At 41.4% G+C, this 17,981-nt stretch overlaps 1 long non-coding RNA gene across 7 annotated transcripts; it reads right to left on the reverse strand.

The window, feature by feature from the left end:
- Positions 1 to 1,905: 1,905 nt before the first annotated feature.
- On the reverse strand, positions 1,906 to 14,692 carry LOC106631158 (uncharacterized). 7 transcript variants are annotated; one of them, XR_008731093.1, is made up of 5 exons: positions 14,612 to 14,692; positions 13,346 to 13,542; positions 11,105 to 11,206; positions 6,677 to 10,386; positions 1,906 to 5,556 (listed from the first exon to the last, which is right to left on the reverse strand). It is a non-coding gene; the product is annotated as an uncharacterized LOC106631158 (long non-coding RNA). The 7 variants fall into 7 exon arrangements; XR_008731089.1 differs by having other exon boundaries at positions 6,677 to 11,206; XR_008731092.1 differs by having other exon boundaries at positions 11,105 to 13,542.
- Positions 14,693 to 17,981: the final 3,289 nt, after the last annotated feature.

The raw sequence follows: 17,981 nt of genomic DNA on the forward strand, positions 1-17,981 counted from the left end.
TCCAAAATATATTGCAGCTTCAAGGCCAGATAGCTTTTGAACTGTTACAAGCCACCAATTTTTCACCTTTATTCAAATCCTGCCCAACCCATCTTTAACTCCATGTACCAAATTGATCTTTGAGATCTTTACTATAGAACAACCAAGGAAATCAAAGTTTGCAACGCTATTGTCCAGAAACAAAAGTGGAGGTTTCAAAGAAGTTTTTTCCACTAATGTAAACAGATAAGACAAAATTTGATTTCTCCACTCAACATACGACCCAAGAAGCACCCTAAAATAGCCAGTGGGGTCCTGTGGATTTCTAGTTGCATGAAAGTCTCAGAGGTAATAATTATTGATATACATGTGGTTTCCCATAAACTCTGAGAGACTGAAAAACTGCTCTTCAGATTTCATGGAAGAGAGGTTCCTCCTGAGATTTTCTGTCTTATTTTGGCTAGATCAGAAAGACTGTTTGATTGATAACAGCCTTTTGGAAACTTGGCACTTTGAACCTACAGACTGCTCCAGCTTAGGTGGAAGCATGGATTTACAACTTTTTATTGACAAGTATGCATTAAAAAACAAACTTTCTCAAAAAGAATTAAAATACGGTTGTCACTCGTATCAGGTTTTCAAGCAGTCATCATTTACTACATCATTTAAACTGAACTGTCCAGTCCCCAGTCTTAGCAGTTCAAGACTACCAAAGGCTTCAGCTGAAGTCAAGCCACATTACGGTAAGCACTGCTCATAAGAAAATATAGAACCAAAGTAAGCAGATGACGCTTCCCATCCACTTAAAATAGAAACTGCAAGTGAAAGCAGAGAAAAATCTATTACCGCTAATTTACCCAGTGTAACCCATTTCAAAAGTGTTAAGCAACTTGATCAAGGTCACACAAAACATCTGTGGCAGAGCCAAGAACCAAAGTTAAGAATAGCAATGTCTCACAGGAATTTCTGAACTCATTTGTCTTCTCCTTATTTAAATCCTTAAATAGTAAGGACAAAAGCATAACTGACATGCCCAAAGATAACAGATAAGTGCTAAAGACTGTATCCTATAGTCTTTATAAGCACACAGACGGGCACGGTTAGGCTGCATCTATCAATGACATCTTCTAGTTTAGATTGATGCTTCTTTAAGCAATTAGACAAGCAGCACAAGTCTAAAAAAAGTACTTTGTCACTCTTATTGACATTAAGCAGCATTCTCTTCTTCAAGAGTGATGGAGTACATGAGTCCCTCCTAAAGAGCATTGTACCAGTCAGCAGAGCTCCGTACTTAAAATTATAAAGTACCCATTCACCAAGACAGACTACATACACAAAACCAAAGCAAAGATGGTCACAAAGTGATGTGCCTGAGACATGAATCCACTTCTTCTGCCAAGAAGGAAGATGAGAGAGGGCAACATGCGTCTGTGCATGTGTGTGTCCGTCCATGCAATGTGAAGACATGCCTCCCTGGTGCTGCAGTCACACCAGCACCGGGCATTGCTCCACAGCAGGGACTGCCCGAGGCTCCTGCTTGCCAGGGTCAGCTCTGCAGCAGCGAGGGACCTGGGGGGACTACTGACATTTGAACAGCCTAGCTAGTTTGAGGGAGAAATTTCGTGTGTGCTTTATGTTATACAGTTGTTATTCCACCTACTAACAAAAGAACAGTGCCCAGAAGGAAGGTGCATTAAAATACTACCCCCAAATGTGCATGATCTATGCTGGAACATGGCAACAAGTCAGCTGCGAGATGCACGGTCATTATGCACATACATGGCTCTAAACATGTATGTGCTTCTCTTTCACCCCCTACTCCTACTATTGTAGCAGCATTAGCTTAGCTCTTAAACCCAGCTTTTTCAATTAAACATTTTTCCAGCTATGAAAAAAAAAAAATATTTCAAAGACATTTAATTTCAAAATATTATTTATTTATTTATTGCAAACTTCTCTCTTGTGCCAACACCTTTTCTGAGGATGGAGAATCTTTTAAGTGATGCAGGTAGGAAAGAGGTGGGAGGAAAGAGAATTTTTCTAAAAACTGGGGAGAATAGGTAGGCATCATTCATCTTTCTGTAGTTGAAAGGTATGACAAAGGTGAAGAGAATGATGAGGGAAGGCAGAAAATAGAAGAAAAAGAAATCCGAACCTGTTTTTAAAAATCAAACTAAATAACTATGAGATTCAGTAGTTTCTTGTAAGACAAAAGGACTTGGTTCCTTTAGAGGCAGTTCTACCTTGTGATTTCAGACTATTACACCTCAGCACTGTCAGACCTCAGCCCCTCCATGCTCTACAAGTGATAACTCCTTCCTCCTCCTCCTCCTCCTCCTCTTTCCTTAGCCGCCTTTCCTGGCACTAAAATCGTCCCTTTCTCCTTACTTCTTACCCTCTGTGTCAAACAGCCTAACTACCAGCAGGGCAAGTTAAACTCAGAGCAATTCTTCCCAGTTTGTATTTCACTTTGAAACTGGCTGTTTTCATTTCAGCAAAGGACACCATGTGTGTCAGAAAACATTTTTACTTTTCCCAGCTGTAACAGTTTGTCTAATAAAAGACATTACCTCTGTTCCCAAGCCCCACCTGGCTAATGTTCTTAGCTCATAATAACCAGAACAACATGAACTCTTCTCCCCTTCTCCCAAAATATTAACAGGGAGTCTTTTATGTTAAAATTGAGCAACACTTGGGAGAACACTTCACCATTTGGGGGATGTCTCCTGTTTAGGAGTACAAAGATGCTAGGAAAAGACAGATTTGATCACATAGTGAACTGAAACTCTGCTTCAAATATTGCAATATAGTGCCTCTATTTAAGACCCACTTGTCAACATTATTCATACGACACTCCACACGCTACCATCTGAATCCCTTTAGTGGATCACTCTCCGCTTTCCTGTTTAGAACCTGGTCATCAAAAATGCACTTTGGGTTCAAATATTTTTTTCTCTAACTTTGGTAAAGATAAGGAAGGGAATTTCAGAAAGTAAAGACATCTAGGCTCCTTCCAAATTAGTTTTTGCTTTGTTTTTGAAGTGATTTAAGAAAGGCAGCTGCATTGACTTTTGTAAAGGAGCACAAAATATTTTGCTTCACACATATGCAAAGGGCAACGTAAAATTTTATATGACAAAGGTGATGTAAAATGCCTTTGCCCAACCCCAAAACCCCATACAAAAAAATTATCATCATTTGCCATCCAGCAAAGATGACAACATTTTTCTGTGTCTGACTTGAGCACAGACTCTGCCTACCAAAGACTACAGAACAGCCCAGGGGTCTTGGAGAGAGGCTGTTGCGTGCTGGTTTAGCTTACTTTGCAAAGTGTATTTCTTCCCAGAAAAGCTCCCCCTCAGTGCAGCTCACCCCTCTACTCCAACATGAGTGGCTTTTGTGCTGCTACCTGTGGGTGACAGAGCCCAGATTCACACTATATAGCTCCATGCCTGGGCAAGCTCCAACCTACATTTTTAAAAACAGGAAGATACCAACTGACAATCTTAACATTTAATTTGATATTTTTGTGGAGACCTCGGGACTATAGAAAGTTGATTACTTTCCTTGAACTGGTTTTCCCCCATGTTTTCAGCATCCCTCCTCTTCCCCACCTTCCTTGTAGCTTTATGTCTATGAACAACAATAGGAGTAGCATTTCATCTCATAAATACGGAGAGCTCTTTTTGCAAGAAAATAGTGCATATGGTACCTGACACAGTCTAAAGATTCATCGGCTTCTGCTCTGCCAATAGCTAGCAAAAGAAAAATCTTCGTAAAAGCAACAAAACTGGGAGGGAGCTCAGGATCTGGCCCTGGGAGAAGCCATTCTAAAATCTTGGGGAAAATTGAGTTTTAACATGCTCGCTAAGTGTCATGGACAAGAAAAAAAAAAATCCATCAGAAAACACAGTGGAGACAAGAGAGTAGGAGAGCTCGTGAAAGCCACATGCAGAGCTGCCAAATTAAATGTCATACCAATATACATTATTTGAGGAAATTGCTATAGATTGTCCTACTATTCTGTCATTAAGAAGAGCACCCAGAGGTGATGCTGCCCACAAAGCTTCCAGCAACATCTGCAGCTCCTGAGCCCTGGGGCAGCTGCAGTAGCTGGAGGGCTCTGTTGGCACCAGCACCACAGGGCAGCTGCTTACACACCTCTCACCCTCACTCCAAGGTGGGCGCAGGCAGGGGCATCTCTAGGACACCCCTAGACGTGCACATCAGGATTTCCTACTCCTGAAACGTGTGTGGACGTCCAGGGCAATGGGGACATCACCAAGTCAGCACGCCCAGGAAGGGCCAGCATAGCCATACTGCTGCAAAGCCAGATTGTGTCCCGTGTTGTTCGGTGGTGTTTACACACATGCTGATGAATAAACACAGCCTGACTCTGGAGAAGGAGTACACTGGCCATGAACACACCTATGTGTATGCATACTCATGGTGCAAAATTCTTGATGACTAGAGCTGATACTTTGTTTCTCTCAAAAAGACCTTTTTCATGCAATAAAAAAAAAAATGATGGTGTGGGAAAAACAGCTCTCCCTGGCCTGAGGATAGTTTGCTTCAATAGAAATAACCAGTCAAAAACATAGTTTATCTCCCAGTGGGAATCCTTGTGTAATGTATGCCCATGTATGTATACCACTTGCTCTTCTACCTTTCATGCAGTTTTAGGTCTATGATCTTTCTCAGCAGCTATTATAAGTGTCATGTGAGACACAATAAACTTTTCACAACTGATAAAAATAAATATGTGTACAGGTAATAGCTTGTACAGGCTCTATACTGTTACAAGATAAATCATAAATACCTCCAGGGTCACAACATGCACATTACCACCATACAAACAAAACAAAACAAACACACACAAACTAAAAAAAAAAAAAAAAAAAAAAAAAAAGGCAAAGACAGACAAGAAAAAGGATATTGTGAAAAGCACATGATAGGTTTGGCTTCAACAGCAAGCTCTACCACATGCTTTCCGAGTGACACTGGGCAAGTCGTGGCTTCTTCCTGCGACATCTGATGGCAATGATCATCTGATTTTAGTGTTCTTTGTGCTTTCCCCCCATTTAAATTTTATGTCTTTAAGAAAAGGAATTTCTCCCCCACAGTGAGTGTCTACGGCTTCTGGGGATAAAATGGGGACTGGAAGTCTCTTACCAAAAAAACCCCATAGATACCAATCTCAGCATAGGGTCCCAAGTAAAACAGTGCAGGCAATAAACCTTCCAGATACAGTCTAAAGTTAGTAGAACAGTACTGTGTTGAAGTAAACTACAAAATATCCACAAAATATAGCAGTCATTTAGGAACACAGAAGCTGTTCTAGAGTCTGTACTTCAGCACAGCACCCGGAGGTCCCTGAGCCAGCTCCCCAGCAGTCTGGTCTGTAGCACCATACAGCTCGGTGACAGCTACAGGGGTGCTGCACTGCGGCCATTCAGCAAGGCTTGTGTTTCATGTTTTCATGACAGAGAATGAGCCTGGATAAGCGTTACAGCACAATTAGAGATGTCTTGTTCAGACAAATTGGTTTTGGTGCCCATATTCCTCAGCTCTTCAGTCCTGCCAAGGCAAGTCAGATGATAAAAAAAACCAAGTAGACAGACTGCAAGCTTACAAGCAGACATAGCCATTGCCTTCATTCCTGAAGGGGAACAAACCCACCCTTGAAAACTCAGTTTTTTAAGAAGTTGGCAAAAAAAAACCCCAAAAACAAAACATGGCAAAGCCCAATACTTAGACATGTTTCATCCATGACTTGTCCTACCAGCCCCGCCAATGCACTGCAGGATCTGAGATGCTTCCAGCTCCAGCCCCATCCAGGCAATGGTCTCGGTGCACAGCTGTCATGGGGGGCAGCATCACTGCCAGGCTTGGGCAGAGACCTCCCCAGCCCCGTGTCTCTGTGGGCCTTGTCCTTGTTGGAGCCAGCTCCCCTCCACTGGTGGTCACACCAGGGCTGATCCTAACTGGCTGGCAGGGCAGAAAGGCACTGACATTGTTGTGCATGAGCTGACGTAGCTTTGGATTTACGCTGGTAATGCACTATGTCTGGAGGTGTTTTTCAGGCTAGGACTGTACTTTCAGCCTGGCATAAGCAGTGTTTGGGGCCCACAGGAGGCAGGATTAGCATATGTGATCAGACAAGACTGCCCGCAGCACGTTGGGCAGCCCAAAAAGGCAAGCCGATTGATTTACTGTAGGGGAAAACATAGTGCAGTGTCCTAGACCATTGTAATTCCATTCTGTCTTTGCCAAGGTTTTCAACTTTCCTCTTTGTCTCTTGCTCTTTTCTTTTTCTTCTCTTTTCTTTTTCTTCTCTTTTTTTTCCCCTTTAAGTAGGAGTATCTTTATTCTAGGCACTGGCCTGAGCTGCAACCCCAGGATTTTTGTCCCAGGTATGTACAATTTCAGGAGGAGAGGGAACTGCAGACCTAGTCCATTGTACTCCTCCTGACCAAGGAAAGGCAGAGGTTAGGATATCTTGTACCCCAAATGTCTATTAACTACTCACTTCATTCCACATATGAGAAGTGAAGTCAGGTATTTCTTATATGAAATGATAGTAAAATCAAGAGGACTTTGGAGAAATATTACAAAGCATTTAGAGACCAGATTTAAAAGTGCTCCAATGGCACTTCTGGTAAAATAAATTCTTTGTTATTCAAGATATTAGATGTACCTTGGAAAAACTGAACACAGGCATCAGAAATCAAAGTGATCACTCTACATCCGTGTTGCTTGTATTTTGCTGGTCATGAACTTATTTTCCTTATGTTTTCTCAGAGGCTTAAGAAGAAAGGAAAAGATGAAAAATAAAAAGCTGAGATGTGATCTGAATGTCTAGGGAACTAAACCTCTTGATAAAATATTATAAGAAATTCACATAATCTTCTTTTCCCATCACATGGTTTCAGTTTGGGATTAATGCTTTACTTCCAAATTGAACTACACATTTCTTGTAAAATAATAATTAAAATATTAAGAAAAGTCACCAGAAAAATAGATTTTAAGACAGCTTTTCCTATTTAAAAATGTAGTAGTAGTAGCAGTAGTAGTTAAAAGAACCTGACTATTCCCAGTCAAAGGACTTTACACCACGGCATATTACTGACATTTATCTAGCTATAAACAAACACCCACTGAAGAGCAGCACGTTATGGTTAATTAAACAACAACAGGAGGGTGGGGGAGGGAGCAGAAGGAGGAAATAATAGTCATTTAGTTTAACTGGAAAAACGTGAAGAGCCTTGTAATGCAGCTACAAATTCAGCGAGTCAAAAATACAAGCCTCTGAAGTTAGCTCTCTAAGTATTACAAGTAGCAAACCATGTCAGCATCTCAGGGAACAGTCTCAGCTAAGTGATCAGTCATCTTTTGTTAGTGGTACCAGACAGAGATTTGTAGCATCTGTAATTTTAGAAGATAAAGTGAATATATCTAATCAATATTGGTCTTTCCACTGAAGTTCTCACACTTTATTTTCTTCCAAATGCTGCAGGATGGGCTTCCTTGTCCATCAAGCCATTTCTGCCCCAAAAGGGAGATGAAGCTCTATGGCAAAGTTGCCAGTAGCCTGGAGGGAAGTGCTGAGCATCACCCAAGGGCATGCAACTCAAGTTCACATTCAAAATCATTCTCAGGTACTGGCTGGGATAAAGCTGCTGCACAGGACTCCTGTCACACAGTCAGCAAGGTCTTATTGCTGGGGTAGCTCAGCCCCCACCCATGAATGGGCTGTGGTCTGGAGCCCCTGCACCAGTGGGGTATTTGGGTGGCATAAACCTATGGTCCACGTGCAATTAGCCTGGTGTCTTCAGCGCTGGGCTTCCTGCAGGGGTTCCTTCTCAGCAAGATTTGAGACGGCACCTCCAGAGATGGCAAGCCCCAGGCTCAGGGGATGCTGAGGCTGATAACTCTCTTTCGTTTTTTTAATTTCAGCTAGCTCTAATGTAGAAGGGCAAAACCAGCCAGAAACACAAATATTTGTAGGATGGAAAAAACATTCCTACCCTACATTAATTCTGAGCTCATCTCTGCCCTTCTTTTTAAATAACACATTAAAAATACATTATACAGCAATTTAATAATAACTCTTCATTCCTAAAGTAAGCAAGTATAATTTATTAGTCTTTTACAGACCAGTAAAGAAGGACAGAATGTAGATGTAGCTCAATGCTGAAATATCAGCCCAGGTTGCTCTGCCCTTGACATCCATCCATTGTAGGACAACTGCACCTGAGACAAGATGCTTTAGCAGTCACACCATCATGGTTTTTTTTTACCTTGCCTCCAAATCAGGCAGCCAGAGAGAAAAGCAGCAGTGCAGACAGGAAAGCAGGGACTGATACCTCGTACCCATGGCACCCAGCCAGCTCTGCACCCACTGCTGGCAGGCAGAGGGATGGCCTTCACTGCCGTCTCCGAAGCTCAGCAAAGCTCTCAGAGCAACATGGATAATTTGGGTGGCAGGGAAAACTGGGAGGGCTCTGGTCCTACTTCCCACCCAAATCAACGCCAGCTCTGCCTTGCTCACACCAGGATGCTTGGGGCTTTGCTCAGCTGGGTCTTAGAAGCTCCTTCAAGGCTGAAGGTTGCACTCTTGAGTGGGCTGGGATGCTGCTGGGCACTGAACTTAAAGAGGTTTTCAGCACAGATGCCCAGTGAATCAGTCCAAGCTTTAAAGACAATAACCCACGTTAACTGGGAACAAGGAATGTTAGCTCTGGGTGACAACAGACCTAGATCATAACTCTACCCTTGCCAAAAGCTCCCTGCATCGGCGCAAGGGGTATGGGGTTTGGGTGCCTCAGATGCTTCCTCTAGAAAAGAGGAATAGTCAGTCCAAAGTGACCATTTAAACTTCACTGCTTCAGTCATTCATGTTTGTAAAAAGTTCTTATGTTTCACAATAAAAGGTGCCACAGATGAGATGGAAGATTTTTCTCCTGTGATAATCAAGGAAGGATATCGCATCTGAGCATTTCTATCTTCAGCCTCCCTGATTAGACTGTAGCCAGCATGTATTTCATTTGTGGTTTTATGGGAAACGTATATTACAGCATTTTTGCCAAAACTCATTAGCTCAATCAATTTTAATCCATTTTCTGTCTTCCCACAGGGTGAGCAGAGGGGGAAAACATAGATAAAGGGAAGAAATGTAAGCAATACCTGCAGATGACATCTTCCAGCAGTAACACTTATAGCATCTGATAACCTCCCACTGACAGTCTTTCTTGTGGTAAAGGCTGTAACAAACTGTTGCTGGGCAGAAGGAAAATGTCAAGTGCATCATAAAAGTCATAGCAAACGTATACCTCAAAATGCTCAAGGATTTATTGCAAGTGTGTATTTCTCCTTTGTATTGCCGTATTTTGAACTCCCTAGATCTTTCATAAACCCAGATTAAATGGAGTCATATTTATAAGACAAAATATATGTTTTTATTATGACTTCTTCAATTATTTTTTGCTATCAATGTACCAGAAAGAGTACTTACATACTCGATTACCTAAAAGGGTCTATCCAGGCTCAAATGTTCAGCGCTGTTCTGCCAGTTAAAGAAAAGAACTTTAGACTCCTCTTCCCTAAGGCGTAATAAATAACAAAAAGCTGCTTTGTTCCATAGCTTTTTTTCTTCCTAAAGAAAAATAGAAGATTTTTATGTTTTGTTCTTGCTAGCAAAGCTGTACCACTGCTTGTATATGAAAGAGCAATATTCAATAACTAGGACTTTTAATTTGTGATAGTAATTTTTGGTCTGTGGTACATGATGTACCTCTAATAATAATATAGTAGCAAGCAAGTGCAACGTGGTGGGCACTGTATTCAGAATACAAATGAACTGATAGTGTTTTGAAAAAGAGTAAATAAGAGACCTCTAGTGCCCAACAAGATTGAAGGCTCTAGTGCACTTGAAAGAACTAGCACAATGCAACAGCTGAATTGTATGTACTGTGCTATTATTAAAATAATAGAGCAAAAAGCTTAATTCTAATATGTTTTTCTAATATTAAAAATATACTAATAAGAACTACACTTTTAAACTGCTTTTTGGAAAAGGAATTGAAGGTCTTTTCCTTCAACATTCAGCTGGCCCACTGTGACCAACCCCCACAGAACGGGAGAGCTCAGAGGAGAACGGGAAAAGCCAAGAACAAATAAGCCCCTCCCCACTAGAACTCAACAAAGAACTAACTGAGGGAATAATGTGTCATAAAGAAGGCTAAACTTATCTCACCACCAGGGAGACTGGAGAGCAACCTGGGTTTTAGATAAGGCAACTGCACCGGTGAGTCATTAGGTTCCCTGAGACAATTAACAAAGAGGAACGAATTTCTCAGCCAGCCAGTCCAGTGTGGGGCAGGGAGTGTGTACGTGGTTCAGCCCAACCTAAAGTATAAAACCAAGACAAATAATAAAGCAAATTTTGAAAAGAACAATGATTTGAGATGGCTTCAACCCGTGTATACCACTCTGGTGTCTAGGGACTCCCAGTGCGGTGACAGTGAGCATATAGACACTGGCAATGGGAATCACATTTCTATTGTGATTCAACAGTATATTGCAATTGCTATATTATATTTCTCTTGTGATCTCAGCACATTGTTGTTATCGCTTTGCTAAACTAAAATCCCATATAACACCAAATAAACCAAATAAGTAATTTGACATTAAGTAAATTCAGTAAAACATAAAATTTGATAATAAGTAGATTTGATATAAAGCTCTCCTTGTGCAGAATATCTAAAAGAACCTGGGCAGAGAGTATCTCATTCTAACATCCACTGTCAAAGTTTATTCTGCAGAAATGTAAGCTGTAATTTTTGTGCCTTCATAGTCCATATTGTAGATGAAGCTTTGTGACAGCCCACTGTAGCACATAATGCTCACACATACGGGTTTCAAAACAACATGCCAATTACTATCAGAAGCATCAAGATGTATGAATAAATAAAATGAGCTATATAAATTACAGTAGTTTTTGAATGGACATAACTATGATCCTCTTTTTTTTTTTAATTCAAATGAATTTATTTATTCTTAGGTTCAAACACACAGGAATCAGTGGACCACACTGCAGCACTTTTTCTGTGTTAGGAATACTCACGATAAAACTGAGTGTCTGGCAACCACTCAGTGGTGAGCATCAACTGACACAGTCTTACGGCACTATCCGCAGTTATGCCTTAGCCTTAGCAGCATCTCCCTTCTGAAATAATCAGTCAAAGCAGCATTGTTAATTGTGAGAAAGTAATGTCACAATAAATTTCCTACACACAACACGGCAAGTGTACACCACAAATGGAAAGAACATAAAAGCAGCTACACAGGGTCAGACCAAGAGCCCATATAATACATTGTCTCCAACAGCAGCCATAAGCAGATGCCAGGGGAGAAATGTGCACCAACATAGATGGCGTTTCTCCTAATACTCTCTCAATAAACTCCTCCCATTACATGAAGCTAGAAAATTTCCTAATCTAGATGTGGTTGTACAGTGGACTTCCCTAATTACTTCCTGAAGCACTTGTCCATGCTCTCGTTCAACCTGTGTAAAATTTTTGCACCAATACATATCATGTGAGCAAGAAGGCAAAGCCATCCGTTAAGTCAAGACTCATCTCTTCTTTGTTTTCAACTTGGTCCCTGCTAGTTTCATTTGATAGTTCAAGGAAAAGATGTGGAACAGTCTCTGACTTCCCCAGGCTATTCACGATCCTGTAGGGCTTCTGTAACATCATCACGGGATCTCCTAACACACTCAAGCAGGAGCCATTCCCACTTTCGATCCTCACAAGCCAGGCTCAGGGATAACCAGTCTATTTGTGCTATTCTTTTTCAATCAGCTTTCAAGTGTAGCTTGTTTTCTTTGGTATCCCTCAATGATTTACCTCAATTGTCAGATGATAAATTGGATGTCCTTGTCACAGTGGTGCTGAAAGGATATTTGTGGTGCGTGTCAGAGGTGGGGTCTTAGTCCTAGCCTGAGCCAGAAAGTAGGGTTAGGGTTACGGTTAGGACTGAGCCAAAGAGACCCTAGAGGTGTGGTTGGAGTGTGGCTGGAATTGGGCAGCCCAAGTGACAGTGGTGACATTGATTGTTCAGGGACAACCAATAGAGCTAAGCAGAAACATCCAGTGACCCTGCTCTCTGAAGAAACTGCAGGATTTCTCAGTCTTAGCCCATCGATGTAGTAAAGATTTCATATCAGAAACACAGAGATCATCTCAGAAGGTCTTGCTTGCTCTGAATTGTGATTCCTCAGCTGAGTAAGGATGGGCAGCAAGGTACAGTCAGATCGCTTTCCATGGATTATTCCACTTCTTATTTTCATTACTAGTCACTGAATTTTCCATGCATAAAAAAACAGAAAAGGTGCAAAGAAACAGCCAGCATCCTGCAGCCTTTTTAGAAACCTTGGCAAATTCCTGGCCATGACTATGGCCTCTTGGTCAGGCTGCGGGAACACCAGTGTCCCCGTAGCCAGGGTGTCAGCCCAGCTGCACCCACGCTGAAGCCTGGCAGCTGTGGGAGGCCTAAGGGCCCCCCTTAGAGAGGAGCCACCTCTTGCCTGGGGGGCAAAGCGCCTGTGCAAAATTTAGACAGCCAAGAGTCACTGAATCACCTGAAAAGCCTTTTCCAATGTTTTCCTAAGCTGCACAGTTTCAAGCTGTTAGCACAAGACACTTCATCTCTTCCCTGGCATCAGTTTGCATGCAGCATATTCCTGTGCAAAATGTACACCGCACGGCACCACGCCTATAGCCACCAGCTATCGTTGGCACACTGTGGTTTGATACCCCGCTCTCAGGTAGGGCAGACCCGCTTTTTCCACCGCCTGCTCTTAGCAACTCAGTTTCTTTGCCCCGAATGCAGACAGATGAGCTCCTGCATACAGACGTTCCCTACAAGGAGCCAGCAGCTCCCTGCCGGGTTTCGGGCCAGAAAACTGCAGCGCCGCCAGGCTCCCTGGTGCCCAGCAGTGCTTCCCCCTCTCTCTCCTCCCCGCAGGGTGGTGGGCTGGTGGCAGGGGCTGCCCGCCAGCTGTCACCACGCACCGCAGAGGGGGGCAGGACGCCCCAGCCCTGGCTGCGCCGCCATGTCGCACCATGCTGGCTACACCCAAGGGAGCCGACAGATGCCGTGACATCAATCCTGCAAACTCCCTGGTGCGTTCCAGCACCCACCTGAAGCATAAACAGAAAATGAGGCCAAAAGAACCCCCGCAACACCCCCGACCTGTGAACACCCTTTCCAGAAGGCAGCTGTCCCTCCAGCAGGCCAGTGTGCCAGGGTTCCAGCCATTGCTCTGAGGAGCGAGGCACACAGGCGTCCCTTCAGCACTCACCGTGACAGCCCGACCGGAGCCTGTTGAACATGTGTTGCTGGTAACAGACAGGACTTAATCCTAATAACTGTGTGATGCAGATCCTGCCAGAAGCTCAGAGTTTAACGCCACCCAGACTGATTTTCCAGCATTTGCTCATCTGCTTGTTTCAATTGCTCTGTAAAATTTTCACTCGTTCCAGCTGCAACCATACGGGCCTGGTAAAGAAAAGAATGCATTTGAAATGACGCGTCAAACAGACGACATGTCAAACTGCAAGCAGCACCTAAAGGGCCCAAGTGCTTGTGGGTGATTTGAGGGTACACGAATGCAGCGTATGTCAGGCTCCAAACATAAGCATCCCATGTATCAAAAATGACTCTGAAATGATTGCTGAAAATGCTGGTGTGGTCAAGCAGCAAAGTAAAGAAAGCCAGGATACTTTAATAGTAAAAAGGCATCCTTCCAGAAGTGGAAGCCATGTCCAAACAAGGAAAACAGAGAGAAGCATTAACTTTAGCTAGTTAAATATAAAGCTATAATAAGAAAAACACTGCAGACAGATTTTTGAGAATTTTTCAGACTTTTTAATGTGTGGAAAATCAACCAGCCTGTAGAACCTGGAAAAGAGAGAGATGTAAGAAAAATACACAAGTAAGTTAAAGCCAGAGCAGAAATGCTAGATCAATTCTTTGCGTTTATTTTCACCATGTGGAAGAGCGGAGATCCCTGCTTCGGCTTCCAGCCAAACAGTCCACTTGAGAAGATGCTAAATAGAAGTGTCAGTAGAAAAGTAGAATAAATAGATAAAACAAATAGTAACAATTCATGAGGACAAGACAGTTTATGATGATGTCTTAAGAATCTCAAATATTAATTCTTGAAGTAATTAAGTATGGTGTGTTTTACCACATGGCCATCAGAGAAAAAGAAAGTGACGACAACCTCTGAAAAGAGCTACGGGAAGATGTAGGGAGCTGCAGTTTAGTAATTCTGCTGCCTGTAGAAATCAGATTGGTTGAGATTATAACGGGAAGAATTACAAGAAACTTTAGTGATATGATGAGAAGGGGCAATATGACCAGAAGAGGGAAGTTACAAACCTGTTCAAGTTCCTCAAAGGGGTCACCAAGCACGTGGCTGTGAGCAAACCATATTTGGGTTTCCAAAATGGGTTTGTGTAACACTACCTGAACAAAGCTTTTTGTAAGAAATAGGTCCTCTTAAGGATTAATATCAGGTTAAGAGATGGGAAATAAACAGCAGGAATAAATTATTAGCCTTTACCATAAAGGAAGTTGCCACACACGTTCCTTTACAGATGAAAGAGGAGACATCTCTGTGTTCAACATGCTCATCAATTATCTGGAAAAGAATAAAGATTGCTGATTCAGCACAGTAAAAAGATAAAATGGACTATGAAGAATTGCAGAACGACACTAAACAGCTGGATGGTAAAATAGGCAGATTAAATTCAATGTTGCTGAAGACAGTGTTGCATACAAGGAAGAACAATCTTAATTAACCATACACACTAATGATCTCCAAACTTGCTGTGTATCACTAAGGAAAAAAAAAATACATACCCAGAGTGGATAGGTTTTTGGAAACAGCTCTGTGCTCAGTGGTGGTCAAAACAATGAACAGAAAGTTAAACAAGATCAGGAATAAAGAATAAACCAGAAAGCATTCTTTAACAGTATGTGAATACACATCTTAAACAAGGCATGAAGTTCTGATCACCATATCTGAAAATGGATATACAGCTGAATTTAGGAGGTAAAGTGAAGAGAGACAAAACAGCAAACGTGAACAAGAAACCTGTTAATCTTCCTTTTACATAATGCAGACACTTAAAGGTATCAGAAGAATTGGTCAGGCAGAAGATGTAGAAGCAAAATAAGAGGAATGACATTTTTGAGGGTGTACTTACACGGTGACTCTCACTAGCATGTTAAATGTACACCTTGTCTAAAAATCAAAAGGCATACCAAACCATTAAAGAGAAAAATGTAAATGCAATCTCAGGCTCAGGAAGCCCATAGCCTTCAGATCACTGGGAGGAAACGGCAGGGGAAGGATGACACTGTATTTGCCCCAAATGATGTAGCCACTGGCAGGGAGTGCACACACAGCCAGATGGGCCCATGTATGGTCAGGATCGCTGTTCCTACACTCCACATTTTGAAAAAGTCCACCAAAAGGCAGGAACAAATTCATGCAAAATGGTAGGGAGTCAGCTGCATCCCAGCTTTACCAGTGCATGAACAAATTTACCCAGACTCTGCCCAGTCTTTATCTGCTTACCCCTGACATGAATTTGGCAATATCGTTTTCAGGAGACGGAGTTTATTATGAATACCGTACCTGCCATGATTGTTGTCGGTTGGAAATCACATTCTTCCATTTCCATTTCTGTCTGCAACTTGAATACCAGTAAGTGAAGCCAGGAACAAGGGAAATTCAGATATAAAATAACTGCAAGTCTGCCAAGAGCAGGATGCCAAGAAATTCATAAGCAACAACTGTTTTCCCTCCTTCATGATTCTCCCTGTTCTGCATTTGTTTCCCCACATATTTACTAAAAAGGCACATGTTAAGTTCTTTCAGAAAACCTAGCTAATTTGAATTTTATTTGCTGAATGAAAGCATTTTCCGGTTGTATGCAGTATGTCCAAAACAATTGAGATCAGCAAGCAGTTTCCAAAAAAGATTGTGGAAAACTATTACCAAAAAAAAAAAAAAAAAAAGGTAAATTTTTTTTAAGCCCAATAATTTATCGCTTGTCTTCCACCATCCTGAAGAATATTTCTGAAAGATACTAGGTACTGACAACAGTATAGTACGTTCACATAACTTGTATAGCAGTATTTTTCAATGACCCTTAATAAAGGCAACAGTTTCAAAAATGATCTCAAGGTACAGAGCAGAGAGGGAAGAGTGTGTATTAATACACAAATGAAGATACTATATTTCAATAAAGAACACAAATTTTACTTTGCCTTTTTCAAAAAAAGATGTAATTTGGCATAGAAGTTTGATGTTTTGGATAAGACATTCTGCACAGATACATAGGAAAGCTAAAATGTGGGTTCAAAAATTTGCATTGCTATTCTTAACTCTTAAAAAAATCACAAGTCTTAAGATGAAAAGTTTTAAATAGATGATTTGGCACACTGTCTTACAAGGGGGAATAACTTCAAATTAAAGCTTTAATTACTACAGCATTTAGTAACATTATTAAGGTATCTTTTGTGGTTACAATCCTGTAAAGCATAATTTTAATGTAGCTGAGATGTCCCAAATTCTATAAATAAAAAGTGGAAAGGACCTAATTTATTATACTGAAAACCAGGGGAACATTTACTTTAATGCATTACAGCATGAGCTTTAAATAACATTTATGACAGTCTGTAAATTTATTACCAAAGTAGTTATTTGCATTAGCGGATTCCTGGATATAATCACTCTCCAGACTTCCGCCCTCCCCATCCCAGGTTTTCACTAATTTCAGCTGAAATGATTTGTGGTTCCAAAAAGAAATGAACATCAATTATGGAGTTTTAAAACTCATTTTCAGATACCCAGTGGTGACAACTGTATTAGCCTTATCACATTCTAGTTACTCATTACATTTTCCTTCTTTCTGGATCTTTGGAATCAATTGGCTGAAACGTACAAAGGAACTGGGACGTATTTACTTCTTGGGACTCATAGGAATACTCTGTAATTATCCGAGTGACTAAGACCTTTTTTCTAAACCAGACACATTTACTAAGCTTTAATGCATTTCGTGACAGTGCATAATACAGACCAATACATTTCTGCTGGAGTATAAACTGAGGGTCACAAAAAAATGTAGGGTTCCTAGATTAACTGGGACACAGGTATAAAAAAAGAAAAAGTCAAAGAAGGATAGGGGTGAGATGAGCTCTAAATACAAGACAATAGCTGGTTTTATGCCGAGCGCACAAAACTGCAAGGAGAGTAACATTGTTGACTGAAGGACATCAAATCAAGCTTCAGGGAAGCTTTGCGCTAATCCTGTGTTGTAATGACAGCTTAAAAATTTGGTCCTTTGATGAGTTCTGAGATTGACTTAAACCTCTTTAATTTGGCTTGCTGGTATTTAATCTTTTAACTTTGCATTCTTAATCAAAACTCAAAGCAGATCTTTAATCTTATATGTATAAAATGGAAGATTAGAGGACCCTGACCTGCCTCTGGTAGACAGCTGTTTACTTCCCCTTTTCCTTCTCCTTCCCACAGTAATAGCAAGTGAGAGTCATTTCAAACCTGTAGGAAGGTCTTAGGAGAAAAGGCAAAGTACGTAAATATTCTCTGACAGAGAAGAATTGAAACCCTTCTCTCTCTTCAGTGAAGAACTGAAATCCATCAGAGCCTCTGCATGCGGGTCTTTCAGAACATAGTTAATGTGATGGGAAAATAATTCTCTTTTGCTCAGATTCCTCACAGAAGAGGGAGAGCTATATTCAGATTTCCTTCACCTCTAGAACACCAGAGACATCTGCAGACTTCAGTGCCTACTCAGGTTTAATAGCACACAATATACAAGACAAAGGTGAGTCAACAAAATGCTATGTACAAAGTAAGGAATTGTCTTTACCGATAAAAAACAAATCTGTGAGGATACACC

This window comes from Falco cherrug, chromosome 2 (assembly GCF_023634085.1).
Source record: "Falco cherrug isolate bFalChe1 chromosome 2, bFalChe1.pri, whole genome shotgun sequence".
Lineage (NCBI taxonomy): Eukaryota > Metazoa > Chordata > Aves > Falconiformes > Falconidae > Falco > Falco cherrug.